Below are 12,843 nucleotides of genomic sequence, written 5' to 3' on the forward strand. Positions count from 1 at the left end.
GGGGGAAAGGGACGGAGCCGGCTGCTGCCTGTGGCCGGGCGACACGGCAGCAGCCCGCTAAATGCCATCACACAGCTCGGGGGAAGGGGAAAAGCAAGCCCCCTCCCCACCTGCGCGCTCCTGGCAATGGAGAGGGAAGCAGGGAAAAAGTAAAAAGAAAAGAAAAAAAAAAAAAAAAAAGAAAATAATAAAAAAAAGGCCATTCAGACAGAAAAGGGATCCCTGGAAGAGAAGAATATCTGCCGGGATTGTTCAACTTTTAATAAGTTTTAGGACTAATTCCAAACCCAGCAATGATTCCTGATCAAATTATTCCCCTGGAAATGCTCCTACACGTTCTTTTTATTAAGATTTCTTTGGCTGCCAGAAATGAAATATGAGACGTAGCAGATAGAAAGTAAAGGGAGGCCAGAGCAAATTCTTATAAGTTGTTTTTTTGTTTTTTTTTTTTTTTTTTTTTTTTTTTTTTTTTGGAGGGGTGGAGGGGGAGGAGGCGGGAGCGGAGGATGGAGCCAGGGAAATGACAAGTTATCTAAGTCAGCTCTCGCTCAGGTGCCGAGCGATGTGAATTCACACTCCAGGCCTGAGCAGCGAGGCGGCTTTCGAGCACATCCCAGGCTTTGACTCGAGGAATTTGACTCGCCCTCTTTTCGCTCAGGGGCTGAAGCCGGGCTCGGCGCGTTTGCGAGGAGCTGCTTTCCCAGCAGCAGGCTCGGAGACCGAATTAGTCCCCGCGTCTTTGTCTAGGGCACCTAGACAAAGTCAAAAAAAAAAAAAAAAAAAAAAAAAAAACACGGTCCGTGCTCATCCCCGGAGAAGGACGTCCCCGGGCTGTGCAGGAGCCCCCCTGCAGCTCCTTGGGTCTGGGCGAACGCAGCAGGCAGCAGCCGAGCCCTGGGCTTCGGCAGGGGCTGCTCCCCTCTTTCGGGCTCAAGAAGAGCTTACCTATCCGGGAAAAGAGAGCGTCTCTCCACTGTTTTATTTTAACGCGTCTTAATAACCCGAATTGTCTCTATAGCATAGAGCTCGGGAGTAAGAAGCATTAAATCTGGTCGTGTTTTAAGAGGGATCAGCCTGAACAGAAATCAATTAGCACCGCAGACAAAACCAAGCCCTTCTAAAGACAAGTGATACCGCATTTTCAGCATACTTCGGTGGTTAATCGTGAGATGCTTCAGCAGTGCCGGCCGGAGGTGCCCGCCGGCCGGCTCCTCTCCCCACGAAGCCCCTGGGCTACGGCTCCGTGCCTGCAGCTCGCGTGGGCAAAACCAAGCCAAACCCAACCAAACCACCACCAAAAGAACAGACCCAGTCCCTGGGATTAGGAGGGTGTCGCATCTAGAGGCACATGGGAGGCAAAATCAGGCAACCCCGATGCTTGCCCCATTGCCTGTGTGCCCGTAATCCCACCTGGCAGGTGGGAAGCTGGGTCCTTGCCGGAAAGGATCCGCTCCCTGGGTGGTTTGCTCACACATCCCACATTAGACACAGGATAAATAAAACACGGACCCAGCTCGGCGTGCACTGGCACCTCTTTGCCTTTGCACATCCCAGTAGGGGCACCCAGCGTGTGCAGTGCTCGGAGCACGCAGACAGCCACGCCGGCCCTGTGGGGCTGCACGGCCAGCTTTAGCCCCCTGGCTTCCGTGTGTGGCTGCGACAATTTCTTCAATGCCTGCTTCTCGGATGTCGGGTGGTGTCATTTCATGAAAACCTGCTGTAATTGCCCAAGTCCGGCTGGCGGTTGGGGTATGGTCATTCCTTCCTTGCCCAGCCTTTCTTGACCTTGTTAGAGTAATTACGGAAGAATAAAGGTATGTCTGAAATTTGTTTTCACAGCCTGAATACTCTGCATACAGGATAAACAGTACTTCTCATCAGCTAAATTTAATAATTAGCAACCCGGCATTCAAGTGGCTCATGAACCGGTGTTGCTGGCCATTAGTTACCAAAACATTTCATGTAAACGATGCCCATTCATATGTATCTGCACAAATCAAACGATATTGTCACATCCATACTCCTCCATTAAAGATTTGTAACACTAACATTGATATTTTACTGCATTTTGAACAAAATCTCAGCAATTTAAATAGAAAAACTCCCAAATTTATAAGGAATCGGAAAGCAATTGCAGCAGGTTTCTGTTGGTCACAGATAAAAAATACTGGGGAAAATCCAGACCACAGTAAAGAGAACGACATAGTTAACAAGGATTTCACTAGGACCAGGCTTTTACCCAACAGTTTTTTGTTTCTGTTTTGTTTTGTTTTTTCGTTGATGCTTTGCAATAAATTAATTAGAGTCTGGGCTCCAAACTCTTCAGAGTCATAAATCCTGATGAAAACATGCTCCCTCTTGAAGTTGCACCTGGATCACTGGTAGGAACATTTTTTTAATTCATGTAAAAGTTCCTTTCTTCGTAATAAAGTGAGAAGTTGAAGAGGATAGCGGATTACAAGAAAATTTTGTCTTTAATTTACATCTCGTAAGTATGCTTAAGAATGTCCTTTTTCTGACATGAGCTAATGGCAAACTTGGCTCCTGGATGACCGACTAGGACACATTATTTAAGGACTGCTAATTAAAACAATTGCTGAAGGCATATTTCCAGGTTTACTGTTTTTTTTTTTTCTCTCAAATTCTCAATAGTCATTCTTGCTACAACACAGATGGTGTACCAAAGGCTCGCTCCTTCCAAACAGGTAGAATATTTTACCCCTAATTTGTAACAAAGGAAATGATCTCTTACTTCTGAAAGATTTAGGTGTAAGTCTGCAAGGTTTTAGGGAGAGCGAACTCCTTACAAGGCACTGGTTTTGTTGGTGGTGATTGATATAGCTTCCATATGACTATGTTTTTGCCAGCCTCCAAACCCCACACTTAAAAGAGAACACTAGTTCTCTCTCATGCTCTCTTTCTATAAATTGGAAGGAGCAGAGTTAGGTCACCTACTGAAATATTGGTTTATGATCAGCTGTGGAGAAGCAAAGACAGCCTCAGAGCAAGTCCACCCTAGCAAGGTACTGTGATGCCTCTGACAAGCAAGTCTGTCCCTTGTGAGCTCACCAACACAGCTCTGATACAGCTGAACAGCTCGCAGCAAAATCATGCTACTTGCAGCTGCGAGGTGAGCTGATATCCCACCTCGATAAGCGTCTCCTCTCCATGGCAGAAGATATTCCACCCAACCTCCTCCCTTGGCCATGCCACCCGTGCTTGCTCTTTTGGAGTTTTTCCATCCAATTCTATCATGTTCTGACCAGCCATCACAGCCCATGGTTTGTTCTCATCCTCTTCAAACTCACAGCTGCCCCTGAGACCTGCAGCTATGCACTTCATTATATATATATATATATTTGTTGAGACTGTCTTTTCCAGATCTATTTCCTCTCACTTGGAGATGTGACAACTCCCTCTTGCAGCTCACACTGTCCGTTAGCCTTTACACACATCCCAAAGACTTCCCTCTTTCAACCTCTTGTTCCCTTACATATTCCTCCCTGGTGGCTGTAGAGAAGATGTTTCATCTGTCACCTTCACCATGGTGGCACAGAATACCTTTCTTTGCTCACATTCTGTCTTTGTAGGTCTTTTCAAACTGCCTTATCTTTGTGATTTTTAACATACCAGCATTAATTCAGCATAGCTCAGAGCAAACTCCTAGTTTCTCAGGCTTCAGGCATTTTCTCACTCTCCTCCCTTACTGAATATTACTATTAACATCTCTGAGCCTTGTCCTTTCTTTTGGTCCTTCTAACCAAACTCTAGTCTAGTCTTACATCATTTGGGTTTGTGTAAGTTCCATTGACAAATCTTTCTGTCCACCTTCCCTACGTTCTATCATAACAGTGTGTGGGTCTCCTTCACCTGTGTGGCCACCTCCTGATATGCTTTCCTCCTCTGTGCCCCTTGTCTCCACACAGTTTTAAAGAGTTTCAACACAATTGTTGTGCTAGCATTGGCAACAGCATGTCTTATCCCATCTTATTCCCTAACTACACTATCTCTTCATGTGCTTCTGCCTTTGTTGTGATTTTGATATCACCTTCATGGCCCATTGATTTAACTTCCTCCTCGAGCATCTCCAGCTTTTCCCAGAATACTGATTCTGTGTTTAAGAAGCTTCCTATGAGGCGTGGTGTATAGCGTCCTCCTAATCTCTCCTTAAAGAGATTGCACTAGCAAACACTCAACAAAAGCAAGGCAGCTGGAGGGCTGCTTATGAGTGATGATTTTACCCTTTTCTCATCCTGTTTGCATGTTGGATTATCGGTTGTCTTGTATCACACGCTAGGATTGTTCACTCTCCGGTCCCAGGATGTCTCTTAAGCTGCATGCACAGCAGAGCTGGATGAGGAGCACAGCTTTCATTTGTCAGGACGTAAAATATACACACACACGCACATGCACATGGTTTATTTTATATGTATTTATACATACCTTTCATTTCAGTCAAAAATGTTTTGCCACAGTCTGGACATTTTGTAGAGAAATAGATTGCTTTTAAAGCACCAAAATGCAAAGTTTCCAAATAAGACATGAACTTTGCAGCTTGCAGTTGATGAGGTAACTGCTCTTCTTTCATGGCTCTTCTGCAAAGCGCTGTCACCAGGCATCTGTGGAAGCTCCCAGAACACGTGTTGGTGAGACACCTCCAGCACCCAAACTGCCCCAGGGCAGTGGTGGAACCTAAGACATTGCCCCAGAGCCTGGGCTCTGAATCGCAGCCCTGCAGTGGGTTCATGAGGGCTCTATAGGAAGTCTGGTTTCAGCCAGGCCTCGCAGGTGTGCTGGGCTCCCCGCAGCACAGTTGGGGGATGCATGATATAGGGTGTTGAAACCTGTTAGAGCTGGGACCCTGAGGGCCCAGGGATCCCAGCACTGTGAGTGAGTGACAGTCTAGAGGCTTTTACTTTGCTGGTTGCTTGGAACCAGCAATCACAAAATCTCAAGTTTTGGCCCTTGGGCAGTGTGCCTCGATGCTAGCTCAGAGGTGACAGGACTGCAGTCCTGTAGCTGGGGTGATATTTAGGCCCTGTCGGTGGCTCCAAGGCAAACTCACCTGTAGCATTATCTCAGTCAATGGACCTTCAGGTGCTCTGCTCAAGAACAGACCTGCCAAGTGGTGTGTCCCAGGGATGGGAGGTCAATGTTTTCAGGGCTGAGTTCCGGGGAAGGTCCACCAGGGGTATCTTCCAAGGTGGGGACAAGTCTACTCCAGGATGCTTCATAAGCTCTGTTGAGCAAATATTCATGTTCTGTGCTTGTAGCTCCTTTAGCACAAGTGGTCCACAGATGAGGTGCTGGCATGCAAGATTGGCCACAGGCTGTGAGAAATCCATTCCCATTACTAGGAGTAGCAGGTGACAGCTCCTTCCCAGTCTGAGATCAACACAAGTGGTTTCAAGGTATTCTGACCATGGACCTCAGTGTAAGCTCAAACCAAAGTTTTTTTTTATTATTATTATTATTATTTTTCCTTTATTTTATTAAAAAAAAAAAAAATTGCATCCAGCTGCTTGGAAATGGAGGCTGAGATCCAGCATGGACTTCAGGCAAATTTGAGAAAGCAGTGAGTCAGAAAGTTGAGAAGTTGAGGACATATGAGATTCTTTAGATGGACAAGTGGCATAGTCTCAGCTCTGATCTGAATGGGAGGACACAGCTACACAGCTACGATTTTATCACATGGTTTGAGGATATGTACGGTGTCAACGGATGCTGGAGGGGATGCTGGAGATAAAGCTCCCTTCACCACTTTAAGAAATCAATACTCACATAAGCTAATATTCTATGACGTTGACGTTTTAATTTTACTTGCTTCCCCTGGTTTATCACAGCTTACACCTTGGCAGTTCTGTAGGATATATCCACTTTATACCTGTATGTTTTTGACAAATACAAATGAAGACTCCCTCAATACTTACAGTCACAGCAGTGAGCTCTTGCAGTCATGCTGCTTCTGGAGGGAGCAACGTTTCCACGGAAAGCAGGAACCTCCGAGGAAACACGCGTGCTGCATATGAATGTCGGACTTACGTACGTAAATAGCTACATGTGTAAATGATTTTCATTAGTTTGTTGATGTAAGCTAGGAACTCTTCATCTCATGGATAACTCTAGGGTACGTTCAAATTTAACAGCAGCACAAAACAAAATACAAAAGCATTAACATTGCCTAAATATCTTACCTGAAGGCTGAACAAACTATGTTACTTTACTTTGTATGTTTTACTCTTCTCCATCTGTTTGTTAATACTTTATCCCCCTTATTGGCACTGCTACTCTTTTTAACATCATTGACCTCAGCATGGGCAGGAATGGTATATGCAGGTGGAAAGTGACCCAAATTCAGGGTGCTCACCTCTGGACCCTATATCAGAGGCAGTGTCCATGTGCTCTGTCCACGTGTCCAACTGCTCACCAAGCAGTTCCAGAGGAAGCAAGCCTACACGTCCTTGGAGTTATGATTAGGGTTGGAAATAGGCCGTCTGTTTGGCACCATTTTCAAGATCTGTCTGAAACTTTTCCTTAGGCTGGGACCCTGGCAATTTCTGTGCCTGATGGATAGGGTTGAACTTGGAAAGAAACTAGGACTGGAGTCTTTTCCTGTGGAGGCACCAGATGGGGCTTCTCCCTGATGCCCAGCCGCCCATTCGCACACTGAGCGGCTGTGAGACCACCTTCCCCCAACCAGATTTACCTGGATCTGGCCCACGAGACCAGCACTTTTCAGGAGAGGACCACCAACGCTGCCTGGTGGCACAACCTTTTTCCCCGTTGGGAAATCATCCTAAAAATCTCCATGCGTGTCTGTGGGGTGAAAAATCCGCCAGGGGATGAGAAGGGGAAGCACTCTGGCTGTCCATCAGCCGTGACCTGCCCGAGCCTGAGCCCCTTTGGCAATTATTAGGGCCGGGCTGTGGACAAGCCTTGGGGCTGCCTGGGCTAGCGAGGAACCCTCGCAGCTCGCCGGGGGCGCGCTCCCGGAGCCCCCCGTCGCCCCCCCCCATCCCCAGCCGCGCGGGGGCGCGCAGCGGGGGCGCGCATGGAGGCAGGCGCCGGGGCAGAGGGGGCTCGGAGCGCGACGAGCAGCCTTATCGCCGCCGGTATCTTTACAACCGCTCAGATGAGTTTTTAATTGTGGCTTAATGCGTTTAATTATGACAACTCTCGCCCATTTTCAAGTATGATGTATTAATATTACAGATCATTAACGCTGCTAAATTGCTGTAATGACACAGAGTCCTCGGTGTCCCAGTTAGACGGAGAAAAGACCCGCTCTTCTCATTTGGCGCTTTTGTTACTCGCCTTATAGGAAATTCATGCACGATCCTCGAGTCTTTAAAGCATGTAGGAGAGGCTGCTGCTGCTGCAGCCTCCTTATTAAATTATTGATAGAGAAAATCCCCCATGTAAAACTTCCCGAGTCTGAGACGGCACGGGAGCTAATATTGTCTTTCTAATATCCACTTCATCAATATAAAAGTTAGAAAGCCTCGGCTCTCGAGCGGGTCCCCCCATCCCCTCGTTCATAATTAGAGCAGACCGCATTTAACATCTGCAAAATAGTCATGCTTATAAGGAATGAGAAATGCGAGATGTTCCATTCTGTTTGCAATGGTTAGACCGTTTTAATCTCTTAACTTCAATATATGTCCTCTAGCAGGCTATACTTCTTGGATTTCATTTTTAGATCCTTAAGGCTGCATATATCTGTCAAACAGCCATAATGAATTTAAAGTGCTAATGCCTAGAAGACCAGAAAAAAAAATAAAAAACCAACATTGAAATATATCCTCGCTTGATTAAATTACCACCTCTAGCTACTTTACCTCCTTATGTCCGACCAGATTTCCCTTTTTACTTACCAAGTACCGGATCTGGAAGATGTGGAAGATGTAATTTCATGGTTAAAAGAAACACACTCACACACACACACACACGTCCACAGACACCCCCCCCCCCAGCCCCCTTTCAGACGTGTGCCCGGACCAGGGGGCTTGCCGGCGGCTCGTCCTCGCACCCAGCCAGGGGGTGGGCCGGGGTCCCCCCGGGGGAGAGGGGCCGGGGTTTGTCGCCCCTCGGGACGGGACGGAGCGCCACAATCCCTCCGACGGTGCCGGCGGTGGCTGGGAGCCGCGGCGCCGGGAGGACAGCACGGTAACGGGGGGGGGTGGAGGGGTGGAGGGGGGGGGGGAGAAGGAGAGATACATCGCAGGATAAGCGGCTTCTCTAGGTAAAAAAAAAAGTGAATGGCCCGAAAAAAAAAGGATGAATGCGGCGACACAAAGGGAGGGGGGGTGGGGAAAGGAAACGGGTCTGTGGCGGTGGGAGAGAAAGGTAAAAGTGAACAGAGGAGAGAAAAGGAGAGGAAAGAAAAAAAATGTAAATGAGTGAGACAAAAAAGCAAAGAGAAAAAGAAAAGAGAACAAGAGGGGGAAAGAAGTAATATTTTCCTTGATAAAAATGCACAAAAGGGAAGATGAACTTTGTTCTTTTTCTCTTTCTACTCTCCTCTCTCTTTCTGCTTTTCGCCTCGCAGCACGCCAGCCTAAGCTGAGAGCTGTAATGTCATTAAATTGCAAATGCTTTTTCATTTCCGACACACACTGTTTACTTATCTGGCAAAAACATATGTTGGAAGGAATCCGTTAAATTCTGCCCATTGCCTTGGGTAAAAGTGCAATGGAAACGGACCCACTGAGCTTCTTCTTTCTTCTTCTTTTAGCACTTCCCTTATCTACAAGACTGCTTCGCAGAAAACTGGCTAGTTCAATGAAAAATGAAGATACAGCAGGAGATTAGAGAAGAACACTGAGCAAAAAATTCCTGGAGAGAGGGTCACTCCATTGCAAATGATTTCACTCCTCTAGATCTGCATAAATTACTATTTTTAAGGCATCTCCAAAGTCTGTATATTTTTCTCACTCTGTCAAACATTTAATTTCACGCCCCGTGTTCTGAATATGCTAAAATGCATATCTCTGATGCACCTTTAAGCCAGAAAAACGAATGCAAAATTGAAGATAAAATGATGTGATTTGCACTACAAGCCTATTACTTGAGGTATTTACATATAGTTTACCTCTGCAGTTCTGAGAATGATTTATTAAAAAAAAATCTGGATTAAGCTCATATAAATATGTATAAATCTTTGTTTAGAAAATAGATTTTGCAGCTGTTGTGTCAAAAAAAAAGTTCTTTAAGATTCTGTGAAGAATTTTCCTTTTAGCGCGCTTAAAAAAAGAGGGGGAAAGGACAGTATTTGACATCCTGCTTTGGCAGGAAAACACACACGCACACACGTTCGGGATTTTTTTTTCCTTTTTTTTTCAAACTCTGTTTTTTTTTTTTTTTTTCCGTAAAGTTCCCCGGCCCCCTGCCTCTCCCTCCCCTCATTCGCTGGGCAGGAGCCGTGCCCTGCCTTCTGCCGGGCGCGGAACGGAGCGGGGCTCAGGTGTACTAAAACAATTGCGGGCTGGGGATGAAAAATAATAAGGAAAAAAAAAAAAGCCACAGCTCAGCCCAAAGCGATGCTCGCCCAGGTGCCGGTGTCCGCGGCACGGGCGGAGCAGCCGCTCCCGGCCCTTCCTTGCCTCCCCCCCACCCCCCCCGGCAGCGAGCAAGGCACGGGAAGATGCCCAAACGTGTCCCCCAGCTGTTTTAAGGTGAGTGGTGGTGAGTCCGGACGCAGGGCTGCAGCCACTTGAGCAGCCACAGCCGGGGGCTTTGCTTTGGCTGGACACAGAGCGGGGGTCAGCCACCCCCAGCTTCAGCAGCCAGTCCTCGCCCCGCTGCTTCTTCCTCTGCCCTCCCCTTCCCAGCTAAAGGGGAGCATGGCTGTGAGGAGGGAGAGAGAGCCGAGGAGCCCGCTGGGGGGTTGGAGGTGTCCCCTCCTCTTCTTCCTCCTCCTCTTCGTCCTCCTCCATCCCCTGGCGGAGGCCAGGCACGCAGCCAGGGGATGCAGCATACAGGACCCCTTGGCTTAATTAAGTGCAGGGGAAGCAGAAGGGGTCACCAGCCCAAATCCCCGTGCACAGGCCTTCCGGAGCCCCATAGGGCTACGGCCATGCTCCATGAGGTTAACCCAAGCAAACCTCTGAAATGCTTCTTCAGGTGCCGCTTGAATTCCCATTCTGTGATGTGTGGCCCATGCAACAGTGCTGTTTTGGGGAAGGTGTGTAAGTGGGAAGATTTTTTGAGATAACCACATACCTAACCAGGACTTTTTAGATAACTTCTAGACCAATTTAAGACTAAGAGGCGAAATCAGGACTTCGAGTGATGCATGAATTGCAAGTCCCATAGGGATACAGTGCCCAGGCAGGATCCCCAATCCTATCATCCTACTTTCACCCCCAGAACACAAGAGCTTTCCACCACCTCCAACAAAAAAAGATGCCATTGACTGATGTGACAACCTCACCGATGAGAGTGAGAGCCACTTATATGTGCTCCTGCACCCTTTGGTCTCTGACAACAGACCTCAGATATATGGGATTGAAGCTCACAGTCTGTGCATAACACACACACACGTAGCTAAAAAGCTAGTAGCTAAAAAAAAAAAGCTAGGAGCTTTTAGCTCCTCTCCTGCTGCTGGATAACAGCCTGGTGTCTTGTCCGGCTGTGAGTCCCAGAGCGCCTGCGACCACTGGCAGTACCGACACAGACTGGAGCTGGCTCCCTTGCTCCCACGCAGGTGGGGAGTTGGGGAAAATAAACGTATGCAGTTATTGAGGGGAAGCAGCAGTGGTGCTCATGCACCGACCGATGGCTTCAGTGACAAAGTCCCATGTGGCAGCAGAGGCTCCTGAAGGCCATTGAACAGGAGAAAAATGAAGACATGAAGTAAAAAACAAAGGCAGTCTTGAGATGAGCTTTTTTGGACAGAAAAGATACATCTCATACTTCCCAGCAATAGCTCTGCCAACCAGCAGGTTTGCAGTAGCCAAAAATGGTTACCTGTAAGAGGTGACAGGATGAAACCTGAGGGCAAACCGCAGCCTTATGTGCCATGCTGGCTCTTAACAGAGTTTGAGGGGGACGAGGCAGGACCTCCCTGCCTTAAAAGCAGAGCATTTGTCACCACACCGCAGATTGTGTGCTACCGAGGCAGCGATCCCTCTTCAGCCGAGGCCAGCTCACTGCAACTCCACAGGCTCTGCAGCCAAGCAGGTCACCAATCGCCATTCCTCTCTGCTTCTTCCAAAGGCATTTAGTCATTTCTAGCAATGACCTGGCATATTCTGCTCTTTAGTGTCAGGACTCCGGGCCTGCACCATCACTGCTACACCAAAACGAGTGTTTAGAGAGGCTTAATCCCCGTTCAAACCAACCAGCAAAGCTGCAGTTCGTCAGGGCAGGGACGGACCGAGGTAAGGTTTCTGACATGCGAAGCTGCTGTGACTTTGTTGTAATTAACCACCAAGCAAGCTGGCTCTGCGTTGAAGGCACGGGCGCATGCTGCAGCACTGTGTGCAGAAGGGGCAGCTGCACACATGCCTAAGGAAAATCTCTCAAGGACCAAAATTGCCCTGTGGAAAAGGGCAGGGAAGTGACCAGATAATGGCACTGAGTGCACATCTCCAGAACAGAGACCTGAAAGCAACAAATACAGCCCCAGGCACCCCAAGGGGACAAGGCGGTGAGCGAGGAGCGGATGTTCTCTCTCCCTGTCACTTCACTAATGAAAACAGGGTGACAGGAATACCAGCAGACCCTGCTGCTTCTCAGTTTAAGCTATAGCACTGTCCCATCCCTCACCACTTCAAGGAGCAATGCAAACAAACTCCAGGGGTTTTGTCACCACTTGCTTGTCTTCTAGGGGTCAGCAGAGGCTACAAATGGAGGGGCTGGAGACACAAGTGCACGGGAATTGAGCAATGAGGAAGGCTTGAAGAGATCAGATACCCACAGCTCCAGATGAGGAAATAATCTTAAAAGTGTTTGTAGGTACTGCTCACCTTTGCACCTTGCACAACATAGGTGTTCCCTCCCCCATTGCCTTTCTATGAAGAAGGAGCAATGCAGCCACCATGAACTCGCTGGGTTCTCCAAACCAAGCCCAGCGCTCTGCATGACTTTGACGTGACATTATCCGAAGGCACGGATTAAAACCACTGACCCCGCTGGAGCTGGTGTAGCTCGTGTAGTTTGTCGCAGGACTACACATCTGAGCTGCGGGTAGCGTTGCCATATGCAGTGTAAGGAACCTTCCATATGGTTTCTGAAAAGTGGTTACAGCACACGTGCACCAGGCACTTTTCAAAGTAAAACAGATCTGTTCATTTTTATTTTCAAAATACCAAAGCAGTAAAATCATGTAATTGAGTAATCACTTGCCAAATTTCCTTTTTTAATCTAATCTATTTTGAGTTACATCAGAGCCAAAATGCAAATTAAACTGGTAACCTTCCAAGATTTTTTTTTTCCCTTTTAGAAAACACAATTTAAGGTACTCATAAGTAAGGAAATTTTAAAAACCATTTGTTTTGTATGCTGTAAACTCTGGAAAACAAGTTCCAGCCTGAAGTAAATTTTCATAGGTAATAGGTTAAATAGAAGGCTTATGTAAATTTTGATCTCATCCTAACAGCTCCATTTTACAAAATTTGATTTGAAAATAATTCCATTGTCTTAAGGGAGCCTCACATGGGCAGAAATGAGGCAAAAAGTACCCACTCTAACAGCACAGATGTACTTTCTTTCAGCTCTGACCGCTGTATCGAAGAAGATTCCTGAGATTGCTCATTTGCAGCCTCCCTCAGTCAATTTTCTTGCTGTTGTAGCATTAAAAGCCAAACCAACTAACCAGCCCGGGCACATGCTTCAGTACTT

This window comes from Oxyura jamaicensis, chromosome 1, assembly GCF_011077185.1.
Source record: "Oxyura jamaicensis isolate SHBP4307 breed ruddy duck chromosome 1, BPBGC_Ojam_1.0, whole genome shotgun sequence".
NCBI classification, from domain to species: Eukaryota; Metazoa; Chordata; class Aves; order Anseriformes; family Anatidae; genus Oxyura; species Oxyura jamaicensis.